A 22,515-nucleotide genomic window follows, 5' to 3' on the forward strand; every position below is an offset into this window, starting at 1 on the left:
GTTAACTGAGGCAACATGTCAAAAACCCGTAGATATATAAAACGGCTTCCCTAGCAGTGCAACATAGAACAGGAGCACACACTCTTCCAACCCTTGTAGGTACGATTTTGTTCCAACATGTAGACAGTTTCAGGTAATGGGACTATTTCCTATAACTGACATATTTCCTTTTGAGGCGAAGATTGCGTCAAGAATGTAGCCAGCAGAGTGCGTGGACCCAGTGACTACATGAAGGAAGTCAAGTTCTTTAAGGTTAGTTTGGAGGGGTGAGGTCTGCTGCAGTTCAGGCTAATCTGAGCAGGTGTTGAGATCTCCAAAGATACATCAGTTTCCATCAAGGATTGTAACATCTGTGATTGCGCCCAGGAGACCATCAGGGAAGGCTGAGGTTTCGTGCAAGATAGCCCCATTTTGTTTTGAAGTAGTACCAGCACATTTTATTTTATACACCACAACCGCCAACACACCTCTTTCACCCTGTTTTAAGGACTTTTTCAAGGCTTTAAGTCATAAAAACATCAAGTTCTACGTGGAATTATACATTATAGAAATTAATTTGTGACAATTCTTCAAGTGTCAATGGATATGCATATGTGATGTCAAGTGCTGAGAATTAATTTTCTTCACAATAATAGACACAATGCCAAACCAGCAGTGCTGGCAGAAATAGAAAGCAAAACCGAAATTGTACCAGGGACAAGATCTAATAAGACAGATCTAATGAATACAGTAGATCCAGTGCTGATGGCAACTGATAGGTAAATCGGAAGAAGATAAAAGAAAAGGCATATTGCCTGGTGCATAGGCCACCGAGAACAGACATATCGACAATTGTTGCCAACAATAACTTTAAAACTGAAATTGTGAAAGGGGGCTTCACAGAAAGAAACCGATCTAGGCCCTCAATGAGGGACACTCCTGACTCCTCAAAAGCTGAGTGCCCAGCACAGTTCCACCCTCCCTCCTTCCGCAAGCTGTCAGCCAGTGCTGCAGCACTGGTTCTCTGACAATACTGTGATAAAAACAATCATTGACAAAAATGTCATGTTAGAAAAATCGTTTTCCTATACATATAATATAATTGACCGAAATATTGACTCAAAAATATAATGGATGGAATATCGTCCAAAAACAGCCAAAAATATTTTTATTTTTAATGTATATACACTTGAAAGTAATATATTGAAAACACATAATAATTTAATATAATGCAAAATAACTAGTGGATATATGTGTGTGTATATATATATATTAAATGTATATATACATATATATACACACACACAAAGACATCCATCCAAACTCTAATGTAATTTTAAAAACAAAAGAAAAAGAATTGTATATTTTTTCAAATACATTTAATTTAAAATATTGAGTTAAATAAAAATAAAATTAGTAAACATATGTACAAACAAAATATATTGCCTAATCTAGAATATTTACACCAAATATAAAAAATGTTACATACATTTTAAAATAAATATACAAATTACAATTTAAATAAAGTGAAGCAATATATATTTAATATACAATATACACAATAGATACAATTGAGTAAACTACATAAATATTATAAAAGTAAACCAATACATTGGAATCAGTTCTATTACAAAATGTAATAATTTGACTAATATATTAAATAGTAAAATATTAAATCTCACAAAAAACACGTTCCTATAATACTATAAACATTCCAATACACTAATTAAAAAAAACAATATTAAAAATAAACAAATAATTAAAAGATAATATTAATCCACTTTCACAAATAGTAGAGAGAGAGTTGGACTTCAGAGGGATTTGATTTACTATTACCATTCCAGTCCAAGCAACAGTTGGGAAAGTGTTGGACTTCGGAGGCATTAGATTTATTATATCAACTCCGGTTTATGCAACTGTGGGGACAGTTTTGGACTTCGGAGAAGTTAAGTTTACTATTCCCACTCCAGTCTAAGGTCCAAGCAACAGCAGGGAAAATGTTAGACTTCGAGAGGTTAGGTTTACTATTCATACTCCAGTCTAAGCAACAGTGGTGAAAGTTTTGGACTTTGGAGGCGTTGGGTTTACTATTCTCTTTCTAGTCTAAGCAACAATGGAGAAAGTGTAGGACTTCGGAGGGGTTAGATTTACTTTTCCCACTCCAGTTTAAATAATAGAAGATAACTTGTTGGTCTTCAAAGTAATTACATATACGAAAATCATTTACTAAAAATATTTAAATATCTAATGAATCATTGGATATAGTTCCTAGAAAAAATAAATAGTATAGTAGAATAAACATTTTTTAAATATAAAAGAAAAATTAAAAAAGAAAATGAAATGAGATAACATTCAATTGCTTAACTACAAAATCATTGAGAAAAGTTTAAAATAGGCTATAAGTTATTTAATTTAAATTAATACTTAAAAAACAAATACAATTCAAAGACAAAAATCAATCCACATTCAAAATTAAAAAAACCCCTTACCATTAAATTAACTAACAAACCAAGTAAAACAAATAATTAACATAATAAGTACAACAGTAAAATTATACATAAATAATTATCAATTGATTGTAAAAGTACAATTAACATACAAAATATTATAACTTTAATATCCTCCCACCCTAATCCCTACAACATGCGTATTAAACGTATAAAAGTTAAGATACAAATTAGAAGAAATAAAACACTACAAAAACGAAACAATTGAAAAATAAGTAATGTACATAATTCATATTTAATTAAATATTTAACATCAATAGTAAGTTAACATTAAAATTAAATGCATTTTATTTAATGTCCCATCCGATTCCCCCAAAAAGGCAATGACCCACTACTATAATATAATTTACTATTACGAATAATAAAATTAAAATATAGATTAAAATTAACAAATTAAACTGAAAACAATCACAATCAAACTATTTATTTAATCTATTAAATAAAGTAATTTACAACAACAATAATTTCCCCAACATTTAAATTATATATAATTATAATTAACCTCCCTCCATATTTTTACCCCAAAATCCAACAACCTACAGCTACACTATAAATTACTGATTACATTTAAAAATAAATTACTATAATACTTTAGAATTACAAGCTATATAAAAAAATTGTAGCAATTATACTAGCAATACTACTACCTAAAAATTAATAAATCAACTAAAACATATTACATTAATTAAAAAAAGAATGCTTTACAGCCACATTAAAGAAAACAATATTAAAAACAACAATATTCTTGAAAATCTTACATGCAAAAAAAAGATATTCTTGCCAACGATATTCTGTCCCATGATATTTTTGCAGCAATTATATTTTGTTAATGATATTTATGTCCCAAGATAAGATATTTAAAACCAAATATTTTGTCCAAACACCACAACACCTGTCCCAGAATGCCCCAGACCATCAGGGAATGTTGTATAAAACATTATTTTATTTTATTTTTATTTTTATTTATAAAGTTTTATATAGCGCAAACTTGATCCCGAAGGATATCAGAGCGCTTTACAATGCTTTTTATAAAAACAGTTGAACCGCATTGTAACAGTTAGGAACATAATTCAAAACAAAAAGTGAGACAACAATTTGGGGTTAATGATTAATAGTTACTAGGTCATTATTACTCCTAACAGCGGCAATCTGAGTCCTTCCTGACAAGAACAACAAAAACGTTGGGTTTATAACATCACTCAGCATTTCTGGCCCCACTGGAACCTTTCTGATACCATGCAATCTCTTTACTCACTGCTTTTGCCTCTGTTGCAAGATATCCATGGCATCTCAGTTGGTAAAAACAGAGGGTTTTACCATTTCACTTTACTTTTAGGCGTGTAGGCTCCTATAAAAATACCTCCCCACCAGCTGCCTTCAGGAAGATCAATCATTTGGCGCAGTCTTCATCAGCGGTTCAGTCAGCCTGCTGAAATCAGGGTGCACAAAGAAGGAAACAGAGTCACAGTTAGCGGTCTAGTTGGGTGTGCTTTTATATAAGTAGCCTGACGAAGCAGGAAATTCCAAATGTATATCAATAATGGACGTGGTCTATTACGTGAAGTAATAGACTGGACCCCCTGAGAGGATTGGAATCCAGAGTGCACAGTGGGTCTGGCTGTCTAGATGCCAGTCCGATAACTTTGGGAAAGCTTATTACAATAACCAGACAATATATTTTCACAAATTGCCTTCTTTACCCTCAGGGATCCCCAGGACTCAGAGGCTGTTCCACCTTTGTTGTTTTTCCACATAGAGTAGAATCTGACCCCCCACCTACTCTTAATATCTTTGATGTGTGTGCAGCAGTCTCTTTAGTGTCCGCAAATCTTTGTTGAAGATCCTTCACATTTGTAGATAATGAGAAAGCTTTTCCTGTCATCTACAGCAACATCCACTGTAGACAAAGGTTTTCTACTGTGACTTCTGTGTAATATTGTGATGTCCTTTGCCAGTAGATTTTAATAAGCTGGAAAATAGTATTGAGCAAGGGCTCAGCGCTGTCACTGATGAGTTTGATAGGTTGATTGAGGTCCCCACAAGGGGCTAGGTCAAAGGTTCAGAGCTGGAGTTCTTAGAGCTTGAGAGGAATTGCTGATCTGGCTTGTTTTACTGCCATTGTAATTGCCATTATAATTATTACCATCGCCATTGCCGGTTTTAAGTTGTGGTGAACGGGGTGCCCTGACACCAGCTGGTAGTTTCCCCATTGTCATATTCATGCTTGCTTTGGAATGGTCCTAATATTTACAGCCCACTTTCAGAGAATCTAGACCACTGACTGAGCCCCTTTTTTAGGCTTTTTAATAGTTCACTAGCGCAACGCAGAATCCCCTGCAAGGTAAAGCTGCCAGACATTGTTCGCCAGGCAGACTACGCAGGCAAGGCAGGCGTGCATCAATATTTCTTAAAGTGCTCACAGTATCCATAGTTGTTTGGGTCAGCTCTCCATTCTCAGCTGCCATACTCTGTATATTACTGATAATACCAGGTTTGATGAGAGAAGCATAATGGGAGTCAAAATTATTAACTGCCATGGTGTGAGTCAATATGGACTTTCCATCTTTTTTAGTTTTGCCCGCGACACGAGCCGTAGTGCTACAGTCTCCTGATCTGAATTAATAGGAGTTAGTAGATCAGCCTTGCTGTAGAGGAAAGTAACACATTGTTAAGAGTATCAGGTTAGCCTGCAACATGGTTACTACTAATCTCACTTTTGTCACACTGCTCCTCTGGCTTTTCTACCTCAGTGCAGGAGGCACCTCACTGCCCAGAGACATGACTTGCCGCCGCCATGAATCCGTTTGCTCTTTAGGACAGCGTTGATCAGCAGCTCAGAGATCGGAGATGCAGCGGCCACAGCCTCTGGTCTGGATCCCACTCCTGCTCCAGTAAGTGTCCCCAGTTTTTGTTTTTTTTGTATTGTCATGTGTCCCAGTAAGGCCTAGTAGGAAACGTTGCCATTTCTACATGAACACAGATCTTTCCTAGAGTTGCCTTCCCTTTTTTCACATTGACTTTTGACATACATTTGCATTCAAGTTAGTTTCTTGGAAACCCCAACTGTGCTCACATGAATAAACTTCGCAGGGACATTATCATACTGCCATGGCATTGTGTACAAGGCCTACATGCACAAGTGTGCAAATGTGTCAGTTTCTTACGTCCATATGGCGACACAGCTAACTGAACAATACAAACAACGGCAGCCTGCTCACAAACTCGGCCCAAGGCAAGGATTCCTTTTTCTATATATAAACATCTGTTTCAGGGTATCGTCAGAGAAAGCACTTCTGCTAATTTGGAGAGGTCCCTGCATGCTGAAGCTTTGCCCAGCAGCTGACTGACATCTCCGTGAGGGGTGTCCAGTTCACGACCAAGAACAGGTCCTACATTGTTACACACCAGGTGATGGGGTTGGGTCATCCAGTAAGGGGGTCCTCGGCAGAACATAAACTACATCCTAGGCACATAGGTTAGGGTCTGTACCGTAGGAGTATGCTAGATTGTTAGATAATTTTTATATGCCCCCATATATGTACCGCATTAGCAAGATGGTGGAACTGGTAATCCTATTTAGTGACGTGATTCTCATCATAAGTTTAATTTGCTTCTGTCTATTGATCATTGCAGCACATATATTCCATAGAAGATTCACTTCAGTTCAATAAACATTGAAATAGTCCCTCTATGTATTTTTTTGTACATTTTTTCTGAGCAAACGAGAGCACAAAATGTAAGAGCGAAAGGTTCTAGGTCTGTCATCACGATCCCTGAGGGGTCTGGGTTGTCATGTTCAGTGGTCGCCAAAACTGTTTGCGCCCTGTCTAGGTGACATACAATGGTACTGTGAGCTAGCTGGTCCAAGGGACAAAATATCATGCAGGAGTGCACGGAATCAGTCTAGCATCATCCCAAAGTCTATGTCGTCAAGAAACGTGCAGTTCCTAACAATTAGTGGAAGTTACATGACATGGCGCCGCTAACATTGGTTGGGTTCTTATTTGTATGGCTAAACTGAGTAATTTAATTGTGCTTCCTCAGAGATCCCTACACCCCCTTTAACCAAAGACGTCTGTGGCAGTGGAGAATAACCTCCTCAGCTGAGTAGGTACACCAAGTGTATTGGTTGTTCCAGCTTGAAAGGATTTCATTACAAGACCGGAGGGTATGTAATTGAAAAATGTGTTTTTTTCTTACCATTTTTTAATTGGTATTTAATATTAAGGGCATTTATGCAAGTACATATACAGTATACATCCTGGGCATTTGCCCAAGGAGGATAGCAAATTTGTGGTACATGTCATCGCTTCCTAGGTACTATACATAAGTGTTACATATATTGAGCGTCAGGCCGATATATCACTTCTAATACATAATACAAATCACATGTTGACATAGATAATCTCTCACATAAACAACCAAGCACTTATCTGTAGTCACTATCCAAACAAACATTACTGTGCTACAGACGTATTGGCTTGACTCATGGTTTCATTATCTTTTTCTAACTTAAACAGAATAATACAGAACGTTTGGCAGTCATTGGGGGTAGTGGTACACTACAATAGTATTTTTTTAAACATTTAGATGGACTTGTGTATATGTTAGTAGCTGTCCCCCATGCCCTTCCAGATAGATGTGACCCCACTAGGTCTGAATAGGGGAGTATTATATTGTGAGGGTCTCTATTAAATATCCAGCACCAGGCAACATAGAACTAATACAACTAATTTGAGTAGGCATGGAATCAACGGGTACGCCAGTTGCATCCCACCGAGGACCCACAAGAAGGAGATGCTACTGGGGTATAAGGCTCTGCTCCTGAGGTCCCCAACCCCATTCCCACAGTCAATGAGAGATCTGCTCTTCCCCTGCAGCTCCGCCATGCTGTGCTCTGCCCGAGGTCCTACCCAGGCAGGATTTGAGACTACTCCTCGCTGTTGCCCGCTGGTATTGGTTTTCTTTTTTCCCCCCTGCTCAGTGTCTTTGTAATTGTAATTTTAATTTTAATTTACGCCTCCCCTCCGCATTGTGCCATTTGTTACTGTATTTAATTAACGTTTTTTCCTCCAAAATGTGCCTATTGTATCTGTATACCTAACGCCCCCCCTGCATTGTGCCCATTGTACCCATTGTACTGTTATTTCCTCCTCTGTTGGTGGCTTATTCTGTTGTGCTGTGCCGTCTGCCCCTTCTTTTTCCTCTGTTGTCGTAATTATTGTGGTTCTCCGTTTCCCACCTCTGCCGCAACTCGCCCCTGCTCCAGCCTCCCAGCTGCACGTCCCTCCCCCTCCCCTACTTAATAGCGACCGCGATCAGCATCAGAACCGCTGGCGTGCTAAAGGCGTGCCTAAGGCAAGCCCGTTTGTGCCCGTGTGTGACCCTCCGCGACCAGTGCCAGAAACCCTGGACTTCCGCCCGACAAAGCTACGACCCTGCAGCACTCCACGCACTCAACCCAGGCCGCAACAACAACTGCAAGCTAGCTTCGCCGGCCAACACTCACGGACCCTTCAACTGTCACTGCTGCCGCCAAACCTGACAGGAGCCGAGAACCCCTCGGTACTCTTCTATTCAAACAACGCTTGCGGCTCCATTTGGATCACCGCTCTGCACCCAACTGGGATTAATATTCCCCCGCCAGCGATCCCGGTAGCCCTTTTGATGGTACTCGCAACTCCACGGTATTTGCCATTTGCGCGAATAACCAGCCTTGAACTCATCGGTTTTTCCGCTCTGCGCTCTTTCAACACTAACGCGAGAACAATCCATGCTCCCTATCTGAGCTCTGATTATCAATTACTACTTTATGTACACAGGCATGACAATTTGAATGTCCAGATGATGATCCCGCCATCCATTAAAGGGATCGAAACGCCGTCAAATGTAATATACACCATATGCATATATTATATTGTGATGCTAAATATGTAATGGTGTTTTCACGTTATTAGGTCTGGTTTATCTTTTAACTTTTATGCAGACATGTCCCCCATGCCTGAACTTGCCCTAAATATTGTTTGTGTGTTTTTATCAGTAGGACGCAGGCTGTGTCCCACTTGGATTTATTTCTTACTTTGTGTCATACATTTATTGCATATTGAAATTCTGTCCGGCTGGACAAAGAATATAGCACTGATTGAGTCTATATTTATTAACAATTATCTTATTTTCTAGGGACCATTGTCTTTAGAAACGCCAAACCTACAGCACCGCCAGGAACACGGACCCAGCACAACCCGACCACAAGAATGCAACCAAACCAAAGACCCTGCAATGCATCCTCCTCAACGTCTGATCCCTCCACAAACACGCCACCAAAATCTGGGACCTCTTCAACAGCACCACCCCGGATGTAGCTTTCTTCACCGAAACCAGGACCAACACCAGCTCAGGACCAGATATCGACATCGCCATCCCCCAAGGGTATAAGATCTTCAGTAAAGACCGCCACACCCAGCTGGGAGGGGGAATCGCCATTTTCCACAAATCCACCCTCCGCTTGAGCACACTCCCCGATGAGCCCACAGACATGATGGAACATCTACACTTCAAGTTACAGACCAACCCTACCACCACCCTCCGAGGAACTTTTACTTACCGGCCCACTGGACCCCGCGGACCGTTCTCCAACTCCATCATGGACATCATCTCCCCGCATGCCATCGCCTACACCAACTACACCCTGTTGGGAGACCTCAACTTCCACATCGACAACCAACTGGACCCCAACACCACATCCCTCCTGTACTACCTCCACAATATCGAACTCCGCCAAATCGTGACTGAACCCACACACTCAGCTGGACACACCTTCAACCCCCTCTTTACAACAGGAAACTCCATCACTTTCAGCCACACCACCGAACTCCCATGGACTGACCACCAATGCGTCCACTTCACCTTCAGAACACCGATCATCCACAGACACCAGCACCCGCAAAGAAACTGGAACAGAATCACCAACGACCAGCTTACCTCAGCACTCAGCAACACCACCCCAACCATCGCGGAAAACGATGACCCAACACAGCAGCTCGAACCCTGCACAGATGGATCGCTGACTGCACCAACACCATAGCTCCCCTCAAGAAAAACAACACCCATGCCAAGAAAGCCAGATGGTTCACCACCAAATTTCGAGAGTCCAGACGCACCCTCTGCCACCTTGAAAAGGCCTGGAGGAACACCAAATCCACAGAAACTCCCAACAACTTCCAACTACCAACGCCCACCACCAACTCATCAGAAAAACGAGGAAAAAAGCGATTGAAGGCAGAATCTCCAAACACGCACACAACAGCAAAGAACTCTTCAACATCATCAAGGAGTTCGCACAACCCACCAGCGAGTCAACTGACATCCCTCCCTCACAAGACCTCTAGGACAACTCAGCACTTTCTTTCACCACAAAATCAAGAGCATCTACGACAACTTTGACGACAACAACCAACAGAGGGAACTCCCACCAACCACCCCGACACCATTAAACCAACGATTGACAGCTGAACAGCCCTCACCACAGAAGACACACTGAAGACGATGAAGTCAATCCACTCCGGGGCCCCCACGGACCCCTGTCCCACCACATCTTCAACAGAGCCGCCAACACCATCGCACCCTTGCTCCACCACACCATCAACCGCTCCGTGGCGACCTCCTCATTCCCGGATGACTGGAAACACGCCGAGGTCAACCCCCTCCTAAAAAAAACACAGCGGACCCCACCGACCTCAAAAACTACAGACCCATCTCCCTGCTCCCGTTCCCTGCAAAAGTTATCGAGAAAGCCATCAACAGCCAACTCGCGACCTTCATCGAAGAGCACAACATCCTCGACTCCTCCCAATCCAGCTTCAGGAAAAGCCACAGCACGGAAACCGCCCTCCTCGCGGCAACAGACGACATCCGCACCCTACTGGACAAAGGAGAAAAAGTAGCCCTCATCCTCATCGACCTCTCAGCGGCGTTCGACACAGTCTCTAACCGCACCCTAAGAAGCAGACTCCTCGATGCAGGGATCCAGGACAAGGCCCTCGACTGGATAAGCGCCCTTCTCTCCGGCAGAACACAGAGGGTTAGACTACCCCCTTTCCTCTCGGACCCCACGCCAACCACCTGCGGAGTCCCACAGGGGTCGTCCCTCAGCCCGACGCTCTTCACATCTACATGGCTCCGCTTGCCCCCATCGTCAAAACCTACGGACTCAGCATTGTGTCATACGCAGACGACACCTAACTCATCCTCTCCCTATCCAACGAACCCAACACTGTCAGACACAACCTTCGAGAAGGCATGCAAGTCATCGCCAAATGGATGAAAAACAGCTGCCTACAACTCAATACCAACAAGACGGAAGTACTCATCATGGGCCCAAACACTGACCCCTCGCCTAGAACGACACCTGGTGGCCCCCCGCCCTCGGAAACCCGCCCACCCCCATGGACCGCGCATGCAACCTGGGCATCATCTTGGACTCCGAGCTCAAAATGGCCCGCCAGATCAACTCAGTCTTGCCCTCCTGCTTCCACACCCTCCACCTCCTACGTAAGACCTTCAAATGAATCCCTCTTGAACACAGAAAGACTGTCACAACGCAATCTATGCCAGAATAAACAAAAACCTCACCTGCAAGCTACAGAACGTCCAGAATGCCACCGCAAGACTGGTCCTCAACCTGCCAAAACACTGCCACATCTCCCAGCATCTGCGCACAGTCCACTGGCTCCCCATAGAGGCAAGAGTCACCTTCAAGATGCTCACCCACGCGCACTAGGCCCTCCACGACACCGGACCAGCATACCTGAACAGCCGACCCAAATTCCACGCAACCCCAAAGGTCCCTACGATCAGCCAAGCTCTCCTACGCTGTGCTCCCACGCACCAGGAAAACCAGATCGGGAGGCCTACTCCTTCTCCTTCCTTGCGGCCAAGGCCAGGACCCCCTTCAGTTCCGCCTCAGGCAGACAGCATCACCAACGCCAGTGAAGCAAATTTGCACTGCACACAGGTCTTTGATTTGGGGGACAGTAACACTCCTAAAAGGCAGAATTTGATCGACATCTCGAATGGGAATCTTGTCCCGTCTCGCAACAATTCCAGGATCTCTGTTCAGTAAGGGCCCAGGTCATATGCACAAAATGGGCTGACTCCACCCCGCATCAAGGACATGTCGATGTGTGCATTGGGTCAAATCGCGATAATCAGAGGTGGGTCAGGTAGGTATGGTGCAGGTATTAAAATTGGGTGAGTTTAAAAAAGCGTTGCTGGCCACTTCCTGTACCTGCACGAACACCCTCTTCCATTTTCCCTCCATTAGAGGTGTTGGCAAATCCTCCACCCACCTGCTCTGGACCCTCGATACATCCACTCTACGGTCTGCCTTCAGGCTTTACACAGCTGAGAGATCAATCCCATTAAGGGACCGGGGTCCATGATTGTCATCAAGGTTTGGGAATCCATGGATTCCTCAGGGAATGTGGTCCATATTTCACGCCCAGTGCACCTTAATTTAGTGTACTGTGGAAAGTGACCTTCCGGGACATGATAACATTCTCTCGTATCTCATAAGAAGAGAAAAGTTCAGTTGAAATACAGGCCACCTGCTGTTACACAGCCGCCATTAAACCTTCCAGTCGGATCCATCACCGTCTGTATATGACGGAAGCTGTGTAGTCAATTTAAGGGAAGTGACTGGGCTTATGGGGCCCTACTTAGTACAAGAGTGACCGCACATTCCCATGCCCAGGCAACCTGACTGACCACAAATTGACAATCCTGGGGGGTCCGCAAACCCATTATAAGATATTGTGGAAGATCTGCCTCTGTGTTCCAGCCCTCCAATAATTTCTTCTCTGTATTTGGTCCCTCAGCACACCATTGTGCCGCGTGTGGAGGAGATCAGAGAAATAATGGAGAAGAAGGTCTGGAAGGCTTAGGCCCCCCTGGTCCATAGCCAGCTTTAACAGCTCCAGCTTCACTCTACTGTGTTTCCCGGCCCACTTTACCCAGAACTTTGGTATCCTAACATGGCCAGAGGTCGGTATGAGCCGAGCAGTGTGGGATCCTTACCTGGTTTGGGGAGCATGACAATACTGGTCTCCAGTATGGAAGAAGGGAGAGTCCCCACATGCCTGGCTTCATTTAGGGGCTCTAACAATCTAGAGAGTAATATATCCCCAAACGCCTGAAATTTCTCCACCGGGAGGTCATCTGGACCCGGGGCCTTGCAGCATGCCATACCCTGCACTGCCTCCCAGAGGACTTCAAATCGAATCTCTCCCCTTAGTTCTTCATGTAGTTCGTCTGTAAGGCATGGCAGTATTATATCTTCAAGGAACCGTCCTGTTTCCAATCTGTTAACCACCTTGTCCTCTCGATACAGTTTCCAATTGTGTACACAGTAAAGAGTTTATGGCCATCTGCGTAGTGATGAGGGCACTGCCAGCCGGCTTTAACATCAATATAACCGGGTAGGGCCTTCTCGCTTAACCTCTTGGCTGCTAAGGCATTATTCTTCTGCTCATTTAATTTCCATTGAAATCAATGGAAAGTCCATGACGAGTTACCCTTGTCATTAGCAGCCAAGAGGTTAAGGAGTCATGCCAGTAGCTTACCCGATTTATCCCCTTCCCGGCACAGGAGCTGGGGGTATTCCCGGCAGACCAGACAATCCAATCAATCTCATATGTCTCCTAATCTGTGCTGGGCATGCAGCAATGCCTCACTGCATGCCTCCACAGGAGGACCCTATTTTGTAGCGTGGCCAATGTGCTCTCCTCCTCAATTAGATTTTTCTTGAACCGTTTCCCTATGCCACCCACCTTTGACAGGCATTCCCCACTCATCACCACCTTCAGCGCATTCCGCTCTGTCCCCCTGGCGTCAGTGGACAACCAGTTGGCTCGAAAATAGCCGCAGGTCATCTCTCTAAGTTCCTCTTGAAAGATGGCAACTTTCAGGGCCTCAGGCTGCAGAAGCAAAAGAGGAACCTTTGGCCAGCCACTCCTGGTCCCCCATTCCAATAACACAGGGGAGTGATCTGAAAAGAACCTCCCTAATATCCTTATCTGAATCAGCACCAGTAAGCACAAAGCAACTAAGCGGCTATAGACTGAACACGCTGGGTGTGTAGCATGTGTAATCCTGTTCACCTGAATGTGTTGTGCGCCACAGGTCCAAACAACCTAGACGGTCAATGACCTTCTGGAGAGCAGTCGACATATTGGGTTTGCCTGTAATTTTTGGGGGGGGGTCTATCTAATGTGCCGTCCAACACACACTTACAATCACCTGCCAACAAACCAGGAATTCTAATGTAATTGCAAATTAATGTGATGAGAAGAGTACTTTGATTCAAGGTGAGGCAATGAACCTGAACTTTGCAGTACCAGAAGATTGTCGTCAGAATATTTGTCGACAAAAATATTGCTGCATCAAAGTTAATAATAAAAATGTTACACTCGCTGCTGCTGAGGGGAGCACGTGGGCATTTACAGGAACCCTTCCACAGCGGTACACTTTAGCACAGATTGGGTGGTGGACTAGTGGTGAGCCAGAAACAACACAAGCACCTTCCCCGTCCCAGAAGGCCTCTGTGACCCCCTCTGACCCCACAGCATAACATACAATTCTCTTTACCAGGAGGGGTGCAGAGCAGAACCCTTCTCCAAGGAGAAATTAGATAGTTATTTTGAAAAAATGATGGTTGCATTTAATATATCAAACCTAAAACTCAGAAATGTCTATATGAAAGTCTGGTGGAACCTAAAACAAAAAAAGGTCCCCTCGTGGTTTAGTAGTGTTGCAGAGCAATGGGACGAAGCGCGAAGCAGGTATTGCACGCCGTTACCGTTTGAATGGAATTACTTGGTTTAAACATCATTCAAATACTGGATTTAACAAGCATTGGCATAGCCAATAGGTCTCGCATTTGGGACCTTATAAGTGTTTAGACATGTAACAGTTGCTGTTGTTGCACCAAGGATATTCTGCTGCATAACTAAATACTTATAGGGACCAAAAAGCGGGACCTATTGGCTATGCCAATGCTTGTTTGTTTTTTGTTGCTGTTTTGTTTAAGTTGCCAGACCTATAATAGCTGAACATCGTTTTTATTAACAGTTCTTTGCATCAAATGAACGTGTTTTCATTGCTCTGAATGTTGTTTCCATTCTGGTTGTAGGAAGCAGTCATTCCCGGGGGTGTGAGGGCTGCCTAGCTGTGCGCATGGGCCGAACTATGCAAATGAGAAAAAGTCTGGTGCAGGTGCAATTTACAAGTGTGGAGTGAGTGAGCCCCAGGCAGCATGACTCACTCACACTGGAGTTCCTGCACTGCACCTGCATACTCAGCATGGTTTGAGGAAACTCGACCCACTCCATTCCAGGCATCAGACACATATTTACCAAGAAAGTCTGAGAAGTGCCTGCCTGCTGCACTGACGGCTGGTGGTGTGTGTGCCTGGTGAAAGTGTGCACTGATGGCTGGTGGTGTGTGTGCCTGGTGAAAGTGTGCACTGACGGCTGGTGGTGTGTGTGCCCGGTGAAAGCGTGCACTGACGGCTGGTGGTGTGTGTGCCTGGTGGAAGCGTGCACTGACGGATGGTGGTGTGTGTGCCTGGTGGAAACGTGCACTGATGGCTGGTGGTGTGTGTGCCTGGTGGAAGCGTGCACTGATGGCTGGTGGTGTGTATGCCTGGTGAAAGCGTGCACTGACGGCTGGTGGTGTGTGTGTGCCTGGTGAAAGTGTGCCCTGATGGCCGGTGGTGTGGGCCTGGTGGAAGCATGCACCGACGGCTGGTAGTGTGTGACGGCGGGTTGTGTGTTTGCCTGGTGAAAGTGGGCACTGACGGCTGGCGGTGTGTGTGCCTGGTGGAAGCTTGCACTGATGGCCGGTGGTGTGTGTGCCTGGGGGAACCGTGCACTGACGGCTGGTGGTGTGTGTGCCTGGTGGAAGCGTGCACTGATGGCTGGTGGTGTGTGTGTCTGGTGGAAGCGTGCATTGACAGCTGGTGGTTTGTATGCCTGGTGGAAGCGTGCACTGACGGCTGGTGGTGTGAGCCTGGTGGAAGCGCACACTGATGGCTGGTGATGTGTATGCCTGGTGGAAGCGTGCTCTGCCGGCTGGTGGTGTATAAGCCTGGTGGAAGCGTGCACTGACGGCTTGTGGTGTGTGTCTGGTGGACGCATGCACTGACGGCTGGTGGTGTGTGTGCCTGTTGGAAGCGTGCACTGACGGCTGGTGGTGTGTGTGCCTGGTGGAAGCGTACACTGATGGCTGGTGGTGTGTGTGCCTGGTGGAAGCGTGCACTGACGACTGATGGTGTGTGTGTCTGGGGGAAGCAGGAGCATTCACAGTGATAGAAGACACAAATGAAACTGACAAAGAGGAGGGGGAGGAAGTGGAGAAGGGAGTGCGAGCAGGGAGCATCATTCACAGCTAGAAGACACAAATGAAGCTGACCAGGAGGGAGATGGAAAAGGGAGGGTGATAGTGCAAGCAGAGGAGCCTGATTACAGCAATAAAATCTCAGATGGCAGCTGTGCACGTGCACAAGCTCGAGAACGCAAGCTGTAGGCCAGCAAAAGCTTCTGGTGGCACTTTCAAAAGCCACTTACTAAATGTCTCGAAAAAACAGCGCATGCACTGTCTCAGGCGAGACCTAAAAAGGTGTGCATCTCATCCCTATTGAACTCATTGCATGAATTTTTTTCGTCTCTAATGAGATTGCACCCATGACTAAAATGGAATGAACAAATAGGATAAGCAAATAACTTGAAAATAGTTGACAATGAATAACTCAGAAGCTGGGTTCCCTGCCGTGTTGGATAATCATGGACATGCAAAGTTCACAAGTATCATATGGAAATAGCAACACTGAAAATCTTTGCCAATTAATAATTTCAGAAGGATATATAAGGCTAATACAACAAGCACTAGCATAGCCAATAGGTCTAGCTTTTGGGACCTTATAAGACTTTAGTTATGCAGCACAATATCCTTAGTGCAACAACATCAACTGTTGCCTGGCTAAACACTTATAAGGTCCCAAAGGCGAGACCTATGACATAGGAGGGGTGGTGGTGTGTGTGCCTGGTGAAAGCGTGCACTGACGGCTGGTGGTGTGTGTGCCTGGCAAAGCGTGCACCGACGGCTGGTGGTGTGTGTGTGCCTGGTGAAAGTGTGCACTGATGGCTGGTGGTGTGTGCCTGGTGGAAGCATGCACCGACGGCTGGTAGTGTGTGACGGCTGGTTGTGTGTTTGCCTGGTGAAAGTGTGCACTGACGGCTGGTGGTGTGTGTGCCTGTTGGAAGAGTACACTGACGGCTGGTAGTGTGTGTGCCTGGGGGACGTGTGCACTGATGGCTGGTGGTGTGTGTGCCTGGTGAAAGCGTGCATTGACGGCTGGTGGTGTGTGTGCCCGGTGAAAGTCTGCACCGACGGCTGGTGGTGTGTGTGCCCGGTGAAAGCGTGCACTGACATCTGGTGGTGTGTGTGCCTGGTGGAAAGCATGCACTGACGTTTGGTGGTGTGTGTGCCTGGTGGAAGCATGCACTGACGGCTGGTGGTGTGTGTGCCTTGTGGAAGCGTGCACTGACAGCTGGTGGTGTATGCCTGGTGGAAGCGTGCACTGACGGCTGGTGGTGTGTGTGCCTGGTGGAAGCATGCATTGAGGGCTGGTGGTGTGTATGCCAGGTGGAAGTGTGCACTGACGGCTGGTGGTGTGTGTGTCTGGTGGAAGCGTGCACTGATGGCTGGTGGTGTGTGTTCCCGGTGAAAGCGTGCACTGACAGCTGGTGGTGTGTGTGCCTGGTGGAAGCGTGCATTGATGGCTGGTGGTGTGTGTGCCTGGTGGAAGCGTGCACTGATGGCTCGTGATGTGTGTGCCTGGTGAAAGCATGCACTGACGGCTGGTGGTGCATGTGCCCGGTAAAAGCGTGCACCTACGGCAGGTGGTGTGTGTGTGCCTGGTGAAAGCATGCACTGACGGCTGGTGGTGTGGGCCTGGTGGAAGCATACACCAATGGCTGGTAGTGTGTGACAGCTGGTAGTGTGTGTGCCTGGTGGAAGCGTGCACTGAGGGCTGGTGGTGTGTGTGCCTGTTGCAAGCGTGCACTGACAGCTGGTGGTGTGTGTGCCTGGTGGAAGGGGGCACTGATGGCTGGTTGTGTGTTTGCCTCGTGGAAGGGTGCACTGATGGCTGGTGGTGTGTATGCCATGTGGAAGTGTGCACTGATGGCTGGTGGTGTGTGTGCCTGGTGAAAGCATGCACTGACGGCTGGAAGTGCATGTGCCCAGTGAAAGCATGCACCTACGGCTGGTGGTGTGTGTGTGCCTGGTGAAAGCATGCACTGACGGCTGGTGGTGTGTGCCTGTTGGAAGCGTGCACTGATGGTCGGTGGTGTGTGTGCCTGTGGGAATCGTGCACTGACGGCTGGTGGTGTGTGTGTCTGGTGGAAGCATGCACTGATGCCTGGTGGTGTGTGTGCCTGGTGGAAGCGTGCATTGACAGCTGGTGGTTTGGATACTTGGTGGAAGCGTGCACTGACGGCTGGTGGCGTGAGCCTGGTGGAAGCGTGCACTGATGGCTGGTGATGTGTATGCCTGGTTGAAGCGTGCACTGCTGGCTGGTGGTGTGTATGCCTGGTGGAAGCGTGCACTGACGGCTTGTGGTGTGTGTCTGGTGGAAGCATGCACTGACGGCTGGTGGTGTGTGTGCCTGGTGGAAGCGTGCACTGACAACTGGTGGTGTGTGTGCCTGGTGGAAGCGTGCACTGATGGCTGGTGGTGTGTGTGCCTGGTGGAAGCGTGCACTGACGACTGATGGTGTGTGTGCCTGGTGGAAGCAGGAGCATTCACAGTGATAGAAGACACAAATGAAACTAACAAAGAGGAGGGGGGGAAAGTGGAGAAGGGAGTGCGAGCAGGGAGCATCATTCACAGCTAGAAGACACAAATGAAGCTGAGCAGGAGGGAGAGGGAAAAGGGAGGGGGTAGTGCAAGCAGAGGAGCCTGATTACAGCAATAAAATCTCAGATGGCAGCTGTGCACGTGCACAAGCTCATGAACACAAGCTGTAAGCCAGCAAAAGCCTCTGGCGGCACTTTTAAAAGCCACTTACTAAAGTCTCAAAGAGACAGCGCATGCGCTGTCTCAGGCGAGACCTAAAAAGGTGTGAATCTCATCCCTATGTAACTCATTGCATGAATTGATTTCCTCTCTAATAAGATTGCACCCATGACTAAAATGGAATGAACAAATAGGATAAGCAAATAACTTGAAAATAGATGATGATGAATAACTCAGAAGCTGGGTTCCCTGCTGTGTTGGATAATCATGGACATGCAAAGTTCACAAGTATCATATGGAAATAGCAACACTGAAAATCTTTGCCAATTAATAATTTCAGAAGGATATATAAGGCTAATACAACAAGCACTGCATAGCCAATAGGTCTCGCTTTTGGGACCTTATAAGAATTTAGTTATGCAGCATAATATCCTCAGTGCAACAACATCAACTGTTGCATGGCTAAACACTTATAAGGTCCCAAAGGCGAGACCTATGACATAGGAGGGGTAGGTGTGTCCAGTAAAAGCTGTAGACTCTGTACAACCAGGATGTGCAATTCGGACTGTGAACAGCTTAAAAAAAGAGAAAAGTATTTGTTTTAGTGCAGATTACAATGCCATGGCAGACGACTTAGTCGAATAAAAGGCACAAAATAGCGATGTCCTTCAAAATGCTCTGAATTTAAATATTGGTAAATGTATTTTGAAGAATTATGGAGCACTCAGAGAACATCTGGTGTTGGATACAGGAAGCAACCTCGGGAGGGGATATGTGACCTAAAGAAAAAACCTCCTAATTCATTAGGAGCCTTTCCACAGCACTAATCAGAAATGGCGCTGAAAATAGAAGAGACAATGCAGTGAATATCAATTAAAAGTAATGTTAAATCAGAGAGCCATGTGCCCACTGCTCCTGTCCTGTAAAGTACCTGCTGTTACTAGAGATCAGTGAGAACAGCATCTGATTTTACCTAGTCCCATGGTTGTCAGGTAAAGCCTTAGACCATAGCTTGAGCTCAGTATCCCAGAGCCCAGAGTACACCCCATACAACCTTCTGTATGCAGTACCTTTTGCGCATGTCCAGCACCCCTGAAGGTGAAGGTGGTCTTAGGCTGAGCTAAGTTGGCTACAAAGAGGGCACATGCCACACCCAGCACCTAGTCTCCCCTTCTCCGGAATGTCTGTACACAGACTTCAGTCTAGACAATTAGTAGTAGTTCACAATCATACTTATCACTGAACATTTGGGTTAGTGAAAGATAACACTCACATGAAATTATTTAGTTACCAATCATTGGCTGGTTACAGATATTCTGAATTCCAAGTTTATTTGACCAGTAGTAGTGCCGCCTTCTAAGAGAATAAGACATAGTGATTGTAACTTGCATTGAAGCAAAGTTATGGAAAAACCTACCTTTCACTTTCAGAAGATCAGGTACTCTGTCCATTTTTAAAGACCATGCTATTCCAGCGGAATATTAGGGTGGATGTTCATCCCACGACGTGTGTTTAATTACACTGCTCTCGTCTAAGAGAACCACTTGAGAGTATTATTTCCTCCAACGTGTTTTACATAACCATGTATTGAAGAAAACATTTCAACCCCCTCTGAGGTGCCACTAAGTACCATACAGGCACCGGCGCTTTACTTTTAACAGGTGCCGCGATTATAAGCAAAAGTAAAGAAATAGAAAAAGCATCTATTTCTTTACTTTTGCTATAATCGCAGGACCCGCGCTTTACTTTTAAGGTTACAAGTGAAGCGCGGGTGCCGCGATTATAGCAAAAGTAAAGAAATAGAAAAAAACATCTATTTCTTTACTTTTGCTATATTCGCGGCACCCACACTTTACTTTTAATGTTAAAAGTAAAGCGCTGGTGGCTGCTTTGGTAGCACTTCCAAAAGCGGCTTACTAAATGTCTCGCCAGAGCAGCACATGTGCTGGCTCAGGCGAGACCTAAAAACCGATACAAAGTGGCTTGTAAAAGAGTGGCTACACAAAGGGAAAATCGGAAAAATAACGGGGTTTGCAATATATATTGTTTGATGAGAGAGGATTGATATAAGGCATTGTTGGATTTGTAGTAGTATTGATTGCAATACGATGGAAAGAGCCAAAGAGCGTAACTCACATGGTTGTGGTGAAACGGAGTTCTGGGTTTTGACACAAGCATACATAATTAATCACCTGCAGAATGTTAAGAAGGGCGGAATCTTACTAAAGCAGTATCTGTAGTATCAAATTCAGTTTGCATTTAAACGAGACACGCGTTACTTTGAAATCATTTTTTAAGATGTAGCAGCATGTCATGGTAAGCGTTCTGAACTTTGAAATCATTTTTTAAGATGTAGCAGCATGTCATGGTAAGCGTTCTGAAGTTTATTTAAATGCTTGCGTCTTTAAACAAGTGGTACTGCTTTTACCATTTATAAGGGGTTGATTTACTGAAAATCATGGTGCTATCGTGTTACATTTAATATATGTTAACGTGGGTATAGAATTGACTGAATTCAGCTTGTAAGTGGTAGCTTTATTGTACATATGTCAGATTAATTTTTAGCGCTTTGTCCATAGCTTATTGCTAAAATTATCATTATTATATTTATACGTCGTTCAGATTTCAGTCAAACATTATGTTTATAGACATGTTTTAAAAAAAATATTTTTGCTTGTACTTTTAGATGCCCCTGATGAAGGGAATTCATTCCCAAAATGCATTGGGTTTGACAAAATAAATCATGACATGGAACCCACACTATGCTTCTGAGCCTTTTTCGAACATTAATGTTAAGCATGGATTGAATATAAGGAATTGAACGAAAGAAAGTTGGATGAAAATTAAAGGTGTAACAAATGAAGTTTGAATTATAAGGATTTAATTCATTAGATTCAAGTAATTATGTGGTTGGGCAGCCTGGTGGAACCTAAAAAAAGGCTCCCTCGTGGTTTACCTGCAAGGTTAGCCATATTCAAAATTGTTTTTACTATTAACTTCATAGACTAAAATTGTGTAAGAGTGCTCTTGAATGTGAAATGTTTCCAGCACTCATGCACTTAAAATGGCCTGAGACCCTAAAAATTTGAATGCTCAGTCAATGCCATTATGGGGCAAAAAGTGTGGGCCCGGATAGATGGCCAGCAGCTCCCCCTTCCCCTCAGCACAAATCCTACAGGCAATAGGCAGCTTAAGAGAAACACTGGAAAATAAGAACAGGCTCAAGGAAATGTGTGGGCTGAACAAAAGAAAATAGAATAGATGGTTAACCAGCTTACATTTAAGATATGGGAATGGCAAACTAATGTAAACACTCTCTTGAGACTCACATATGTTCTGCAAAACAGGGCAGAGGATTCTGAGGGGAGGCTGAGAAAAAAATAGTATGACATTCCAGAACACGCCCTGGGACAGAGGAGTTTATAGAATAGAGGCTCCTAAAGACTTTCAAACTAGAATGTTTGATCTTCAGGGTGGGGAAGGGCTCATACAATGCTGGTGAGAACAATAACCCAGATGTTCAGCTGCAGAGATAGGGGCTTAATACTACAATATGCAAGGAAAGTATAAGGACCCCAATCTGAGCACCACGACCAACCAGAATCATCCACAAAGATACAAAATCTTACGAAGCCCGCTGAAGCAAAAAATAAAAGCCCTAACTCTGAAATTCATGCTATTAAACCCAGCCAAATTGCGAGTAAAACATAACATATCACTCGCTAGAGGTGGGAGTCAGAACTGTCTGGACAGCAGAGAGGAGAGGTCTGCAATGATCTAATAGATCCACCACAAGGAGAACAAGAACATGGGAGACTGAACAGCAGCACACCACTCCAAGAATAATAGCTGAGGGACACGGAGCACTCAACAAAAGAAAGGGGCTCTAACGGGACCAATCAACATTTTTTACATCAACAATAAAACTTCAGTTGATTCCTCAGGCTCGATGGCA

General features: G+C 44.8%; 1 long non-coding RNA gene across 1 annotated transcript; it reads left to right on the top strand.

Annotated features, from left to right (window-relative positions):
* The first annotated feature begins 5,240 nt into the window (after positions 1-5,240).
* Positions 5,241-22,061, top strand: LOC147702107 (uncharacterized). Its single transcript, XR_015297213.1, has 3 exons — positions 5,241-5,377; positions 6,531-6,654; positions 21,247-22,061. It is a non-coding gene; the product is annotated as an uncharacterized LOC147702107 (long non-coding RNA).
* The last annotated feature ends 454 nt before the right edge of the window (positions 22,062-22,515 follow it).

This window comes from Lissotriton vulgaris, chromosome 7 (genome assembly GCF_964263255.1).
Source record: "Lissotriton vulgaris chromosome 7, aLisVul1.2, whole genome shotgun sequence".
Classification (NCBI taxonomy): Eukaryota; Metazoa; Chordata; class Amphibia; order Caudata; family Salamandridae; genus Lissotriton; species Lissotriton vulgaris.